The following is an 8255-nucleotide window of genomic DNA, read 5'->3' as shown; positions in this document are numbered from 1 at the left end:
ACAACCATTTAAATATATGGATATGGAATTCATGAAAAGGTCTATAGCGGTTGAGGGTAGTCACGTAATTATCACAAAAAATGTATCAAGAAATAATTGTTGTGGAAATCAACAATCGGTTGAGGGTCTCTCACACTACGACTTATAATCGGTAGGGAAGGTTGGTGATGAATATCTTTAAGGTGAGAATACTCTGTTTGGTGTGTGCACACCAATTTCTATTAAGCTTCAATGCTTTAATCAAAACTAATCACTCAAAAAGTTGGTTTTTTTCAAAGCGGAGTGTCTATCCCATAAACGCGTTGAAAAGTGCAGCCATGTGTTACAGACAATGAATGATTTGAGTACGCAACATCACAACTAAGGAGATGATGTCAAAACCAAAGTTTGAAGGCATTCAACAACTCGAGAATCTACTTAATTTCAAAGATAGTGGTGGATCATTGCCAAAATTTTTTAAAAAAATGAAAAATTGAAAAATTAAAAAAAATTAAAAAATTTGGGAAAAAATAAAATGTTGTATTTCGGGTTGGTGCATCACAAAACAAGGATCAAGAACTGATCAGTGTAATCTAGGAATCTATATAAGTCTACAACCAAGAAGTGTTTCAAGAGTAGAAGATTGTTCATTCACGGCACCATGGATGGAAGAAGTTACCTCAATTAGAGAACTCGAATCATTCTGTCCACAAAGCTACTTCTTAGCCAGACTTTTCACTTATTGTCTGTGGTATGGGACTATGCCCATTAAGGCCTAAATAGCGAGGGACGTTTTCTGGAGAGTATTCTGACATATGACCCACAAAAAAAGCATAGCCTTTCAAATATCCATTTCCCCCACCAACTTTAAGCAGGGGCGAAGCAAACTTTCATGATCACTGGTGGCACAATACAGTACTAATATTAAAAAAAACGTCAAACACACACACATTATATTATTCACGAAGATACTCGAACTCACAACTTCAAGGTTGATTACTTAGCTCGATACTGATAGGCCATAAGTTATTCGTATATAGGACAGAGGTATTGAGCTATAAAAAATTTAAATAACAATACGAATAAAATTTGATAAAAATATAAATATCATAATACGTTATAATACAAATGTCCCTTGTGATAATCAGGGTGTCATGTTATTTTTACGAGCTCTATGTGTCATGTTATTTTTACGAGCTCTATTCAATAAATAAAAGTGAACATTTAAAATACGAAATCATTGCGTATATAACAAAAATAAGTTCAATAATACTAATATTAATACTAAAGCATTGCACACCTTTCATACCCGAATATCCGGTCCTGATGATATTTATGAGTTTAAGACATAAAACCAAATATTTATATATCATATAAAGAAGAAAAAGATATGTAGTAATAAATATAATTACATTATATATTATATATATTTATGAAAAAATTACACTACTCGGATCAATTGACTGGTGGCCCGTGCCACCAGTAGTTTCTATGTAGCTCTGATGTTATGCGAGATGTATACGAAATAGTTATATTTTTTATTACGAAATACTGTTAAATACGATACAATTTTACACAAGTTATTTATTTATTTATAGAGTGGATATACATAAACCTTGCTACAACACTTATAGGCAATGTACCTAATCGTACAGTAGTGTAGTTTTTAGTAAGTCCGGTTCGTCCACAGGGAACTAGCCAAGTTTAACGCTATATTTTTAAAACTGTATTTGTATATAAATATATATATATATATGTATATAAGTAGTATTATTATTATAAAAGGGGGTTTTTACCGTTTAATGACTGGTTTGTCGATTTTATGTCTTAAGTCGCAATTAAAACCTAATGTAAAATATTAAATATACAAATGACTTAATTTAAAGCGTAAATTAAATGACGATAATAAAAGTGCAATAATTTAAAGTGCGATTAATAAAATGACGATAAATAAAATTGCGATAATTAAAAAGTACGATAATTAAAAGTGCGATAAATAAAATGACAGTAAATAAAAGTGCGATGAAATATGAAATAAAAGAATTATGCTTATTTAAACTTCCATAATCATGATGTTTGACGTGTTGATTTTAGTTTATTACCATGGGTTAATTTTCCTTTATCCTGGATTATTCAATATGTCCATCTGGTTTTTGTCCATAACAGTCCATCAGTCATAAATATAAAGTGCGAGTGCCCTCGTCAATTTATCCTTATATCCGAAGTCAAATATTCCAACTAATTGGGGACTTAAACTTTAACAAGGTTTTAGTACTTTGTTAATAATTACGCCAAGTGTCCTTGTACATAATTCACCCTTGTTTTAATGAGTCCATTGACTATTAATCCATTCCTGTGTCCGGTCAAATGAACGATTATTAGTACTTATAAATATCCCGCCCATCGTGTCAGATCTAGTGTATATGATTATTTATAGGTACGTCCAATTGTAAATCTTTATATTAAATTAACGAACTATCATTCTATTAAACAAATATAAAGTCCATTAATAGCCCATAGTCCAATTTCCACAAGTGTCGGTCTTTTGACCAAACCCCAATTATGGTCCAAAGCTCAATTACCCCGTCTTTAATATTTAGTCTAGCATCACGATTACTTCAATTTAAATAAGCATAATAATAACTTAGCTACAAGACATTAATTTAAAAAGGTTGAACATAACTTACAATGATTAATAATAGCGTAGCGTTACACGGACAGAATTTCGACTTACACACTTACAACATTCGCCACTATAACCTTATTATTATTAATTTAAAATTAAAATTAAAATTATAAATATAAATATATATATATTTGAGAGTAAGAGAGATTGATGAAAAGGTGTAAAAAATTCGGCCAAAACACGCGAACTTTATAGGACCTCAGCTGCAACAGTACTCCATGCGATCGCATGGAGTTCGTTCCTCCAGGCCATGCGATCGCATGGCCGCCTTTTACTGGACACATAACATTCCAAAACGTGGGTTGCTGAGATTTTAATAATATATAATATAATATATATAATTTTATATAGTTATATATATATATTATATTATATTATATTCTTGTGCATAGTTGACTCGTAATTTTAGATCCGTTGCGTCGCGCGTTGATAGTTGGTTCATGTCCCGATTCTGGATGTTCGAACGTCCTTTCTTACGATTTAATATCTTGTACTTTGCGTTTTGCGGCTTGTACTCTTGTAACTTTTAGACATTTCTTATCAATAAATTGAACCTCGTGATTTGTACTTTGTGCTTTTTAGCGTTTTGGTCATTTGCGTCTTCAAATCGTCGAATCTATCTTTTGTCTTCACCTTTTATTATTTAAACGAATATCACTTGTAAATAGAACAATTGCAACTAAAAGCTTGTCTTTCTTGAGGGATAATGCTATGAAATATATGTTCGTTTTTAGCATTATCAAATATTCCCACACTTGAGCGTTGCTTGTCCTTAAGCAATATAGTCTTGAAATAAAAATACTCGAATCACTTCTTTATTTTTCACACTTTATATATCAGTGATTTCAATTTGGCGGTATGAACAATTATAGTAACGTTGTGGTTTACAGTCCCATATGACTATAAAAATTTAGATCCTTTTAGGAAATTGGATCTTTATGAAAACATTTGATCTTTTGAAAATTCAATCTAGCTTTTACCCTAGATAAGTTTTTCGGAATAACCCTTCACCGGTGTTTGCAAAATGTTTGTGTGGGTTTTGTGGGTTTCAGATTTGAAACTTTTAGCTTTAAAACTTATGGTTTTGTGTCACCCACTTGCTAACCTTGTATTGAGATAGCAACACTTCCAGTTTACTTGCTCCGTATATGATATTGCTCATAATGAACATATTTTTAGTCGCAATATCAATCCTAAGTTGGAGGATTTTGATTGTAATTGTGTAATTTTAAGATGTAATTTGTATAAAATTCCAAAGTGTTACGAAGAGCGAAAATGAAGAATTTATCAAGAAAGCATCAAAACACGAATTTGTACAAGCAATGGAGCAAAATGTACAAGAAAAACGAACGCGAGATCGACTGTTGGCAGAGATGTCTTAAAATCCATCGACAGTAGCATGTGTTAAAATATATTTATGGGTTACATGCTATGTAGTAAAATATATAATAAAGGCCCTACAATGTCTACACTCTATATCATAAAATACGGAGTAAGAGATATGATGGCCATCAACATTATCTTGTTTTGGATTAAACAAATGAAAAGAAATATGATATGCTCAAGAATGGACACTGCACAAGGAATTAATTAGTTGGGTTTATCTCTTGCAATAAGGAGTTGGTGGGATTATTAAATCAAAAGCAAAGTACAAGATCAGTTTAAGGGGAGTCAACAAAGCACAAGAGATTAAAATAACAATACAAGTTGATTATGATCTGTTAAACACTGCACTAGAGGCCGCAACTTTTGATTGTTTAAACAATGGCAAAGAAATGAGCATTACATAAAATAATTAAGTGTGGGTCTTGGTGATCATTAAACTTATACGGAGTATTATATATTGACATAGGATCACAGATACAAAGGAGGGGAAGACACACAAGTAAAAATTGTAATACTCTATAGTAGTAATATTTAGAAGTTTATTATTTACTCCATAGTACAAAGGGTGAAGGTTTCTAATATTGTTATTGTTCAAGTATTGTACGGATGTTGAATTTGAAGTTTTCTACCGCGTTGAATTAATGGAAGCTAAGAACTTTTGTGTAAGTTTTATTTATCTTTTTACCATGTCTAGTAACTAATTTGTTATTATGCTTATTTAACCCAAGTAGTTATTATGTTTGACTAAAAATAGAAAATGGGTTGATTTAATTTGTACAACGATTAATATTTAGATAAAGAACGACCTTAAGGGAGATTGGAGTTTTAACTATTAATGGGTATGGTAAAATAATTAAGTGACAACTTGTTAAATTACCACTATTTATCATTTACTATATGTATAAATAATCACATACGTTGACCGGACACGGAAGACGGGTTATTTATATATATGGTAAATTATTCATTGAAACGGACACGTGAATGGATTAATGGTTAAAAGACTAATTAAAATTAAGGTAGGTTACATTCAGTGACAACTGGTGTAATTATTGACATACGTGACAACCGCGTCAAACCATCTAAATAGTAATTAGTTAGAATATTTAACTGTGGTTACAAGATAGAATGACGAGGACACTCGCATTTGATGCTTGTAATTATAGGACTGTGCTGGACAACTCCAGGTGGACATATTAAATATTCTACGGGTGCAAGAAAAATTAACCCATGGTAAAAAGTAAAAAGTAAAAGTCAAACATTGTAACTACGGAAGTTAAATAAGCATAATACTCTTTTTATTGTATTTTCATCTCGTTTAGTTAAAGTACTTTATTTTTACCGCAGTAATTTTTATTTACTTTGTTGCTTTATTCTAGTTTAAATTTACTATATTGTTGTTTGAATTAAAAAGAAAGGCCAAAAAGACAAACCGGTCGTTAAACGGTAAATCCCCCAAAAATTACTATTAATTATATATATATTACTAAATCTAGCCTAATTTACTTAATTTACCTAGTTAAACCTAGTAAGAACACCTGATAAAAGTGTCCACGGATCGACCTCCCGGACTTTACCCTAGCTATATTACTATACGATAGGTATACTTGCCTTTTGTGTTTTAGTTTAATTTAGGTGATTTCCCGTAGTAATTAGTGTAAAAATAATAACCGTTTCGTACACTTCATAAAACACACCAAGTTTTTGGTGCCGTTGCCGGGGACACTTTCTGTGTCTTGACAGGGTATTTAAGTTTTTACGTTAGATTTTGTAAATTTTAGGTAAGTATAATTAGTAGATTTTGTAAAAAAAAATTTATTTTTTTTTTCTTCTCTCATTTAAAAAAAAAAAAAAAGTTAGATAAGATAAAAGTAAAATAAAGATAATTTACACAGCAGCATCGAATTATAAATAATATGAAATTGTATTACATGTTTTAATGTAATTAACTTTGTTCATTTTGTCGTTTAGTTAAATAAGCATAACACATCGAATTATACATGTTTTAGTTAAATGAGCACTCTGAACGAACACATCATTTTGTCGTTTAGTAGCTAAATTCGTTCAAGTTCCTTGTCGATCATTTTTACCATATTTAAAAAAAATAATAATAAAAAAAATAAATAAATTTTGATGGACAATATTGAATGACGAGCAAGTTTTATGGTCAAAAATTGATATTGTGACAAGCAAGTTTTAGTTTAATGAATTCATGTGCTGTCATCATACTTTAATTAATAATAATTAAAGTTTTATTTAGGGTTTTAATTAATAATAATAGTAGTTAGGTTTTGACTTAATTAATAATACGTATTTAGGTTATTTAATTGTTAAGTTAAGTAATTAGATATTTTAGGATAATTAGTATTAAAATATAAGATTAGTTTATAAAATATAAAATTAGTTTAAATAATAAATATGATAAATATTTTTTTAGTTATCAATTTTTTTAAAAAATTTTTAAATTAATAAATTAGTTAGTTTTATAAGTTTTAGATTATTCTTAGTTGTAATAGGTTGAGTAGTGAATGCACCGAGCAAGACATTCACCACTTTTCATACGTTCACCACCTGTAACCCGATCAAGATATCTAGCCAATATGGTTGCCATTGATTTTTCTTTAGAATCATCATCTAGTCGAACGAATACTCCAATTCAAATTTCTGATAATCCATTTTTTGAACCCGACCTCACAATTGAGAAACCGGAGGATATTCAAGGACAATTCAGAGATCCTGAACCACTAATATTTCCTCCTAAACCACCAATCATTCAACCAGAGATTTTCGAGGAAGAAACCATTAAATTGGAATCTTCTAGTGATTCAGATTCAGCAAATTCAATCATGGAAAATCAGGAACCTCTAAGTATGGAAGATCGAATGAGAGCCACACGCACTGGCCAAGGTCATGCCATTACTCAACCAGACATTAATGCGCCAGATTATGAAATCAAAGGATAAATCCTACACATGGTAACTAATCAATGCCAATTTAGTGGTACGCCAAAAGAAGATCCAAAAAAACATCTTCGAACCTTTAATAGGATTTGTACTCTATTCAAAATCAGAGAAGTCGAGGATGAACAGATCTATCTCATATTGTTTCCCTGGACTTTAAAGGGAGAAGCCAAAGATTGGTTAGAATCGTTACCCGAAGGAGCGATTGACACATGGGATGTTTTAGTTGAGAAATTTCTTAAACAATTCTTTCCGGCATCAAAGCCATGAGACTTCAAGGAGAAATTGTTACGTTCACACAAAAGCCAAACGAAACATTATATGAGGCGTGGACAAGATTCGGAAAGTTGTTGAGAGGATGTCCTCAGCATGGTTTAGACACTTATCAAATAGTGCAAATATTCTACCAAGGATGCGACGTTGCTACAAGAAAAGACATCGACACAGCATCTGGTGGTTCCATTATGAAGAAAACCACAACTGAAGCTCACAAAATTATTGATAACACTGCCTCCCACTCACATGTGTGGCACCAGGAAAAAGATATCTTTCGTTCATCTAAAGCGGCTAGAGCCGATTCTAACCATGACTTTGATTCCATTTCCGCAAAGTTAGATGCTGTCGATAGACGAATGGAAAAGATGACTAAAGATATTCACGCGATACGAATCAGTTGTGAGCAGTGTGGGGGGCCACATTTGACGAAAGATTGTTTCGGTGTTGAGCAAACGATGGAACAACGTGAGAATATTTCCTACATGAACCAAAGGTCGGGAAATAATTATCAAAATAATTATCAACCACCAAGGAATAATTTCAACTGACCTTACAACACCCCATACAATCCAAATGGGCTCAACAATAACTCGTATAACCAATAAGGTACTAGCAATCAGCAAAGACCTGGTTTTCTTAATAAGCCACCACAAACCAACGAGAAAAAGCCAAACCTGGAGGAAATGATGACAAAGCTCATGGAATCCCAAGCACAGTTTGTTAAATCTCAAAAACAAACTAATGAACAAAACTCGCAATCATTCAGACACCAACAAGCTTCTATCCAAAACTTGGAACAAGAAGTAAGTAACCTAGCAAGGGTAATTGGTGAAAGAAAGCCAGGGAGTTTACCGAGCGACACGAATACCAACCCTCGAAATGAAGCAGCCAAAGCAATTACCACCCGAAGTGGTTTGACGCTTATGCCACCTGTTATACCAGTCATTTCCGATTATCCTATTCCACCA

At 31.9% G+C, this 8255-nt stretch overlaps 1 non-coding gene across 1 annotated transcript; it reads right to left on the bottom strand.

Annotated features, from left to right (window-relative positions):
- Window positions 1-7280: 7280 nt before the first annotated feature.
- LOC139873680 (small nucleolar RNA R71) lies at window positions 7281-7387 on the bottom strand. Its single transcript, XR_011767407.1, has one exon. It is a non-coding gene; the product is annotated as a small nucleolar RNA R71 (small nucleolar RNA).
- Between the last annotated feature and the right edge of the window lie 868 nt (window positions 7388-8255).

The sequence above is a fragment of the Rutidosis leptorrhynchoides genome, chromosome 10 (assembly GCF_046630445.1).
Source record: "Rutidosis leptorrhynchoides isolate AG116_Rl617_1_P2 chromosome 10, CSIRO_AGI_Rlap_v1, whole genome shotgun sequence".
NCBI classification, from domain to species: domain Eukaryota; kingdom Viridiplantae; phylum Streptophyta; class Magnoliopsida; order Asterales; family Asteraceae; genus Rutidosis; species Rutidosis leptorrhynchoides.
Note: the sequence above shows the minus strand (reverse complement) of the source record. Positions and strands in the feature narration are given on the sequence as shown.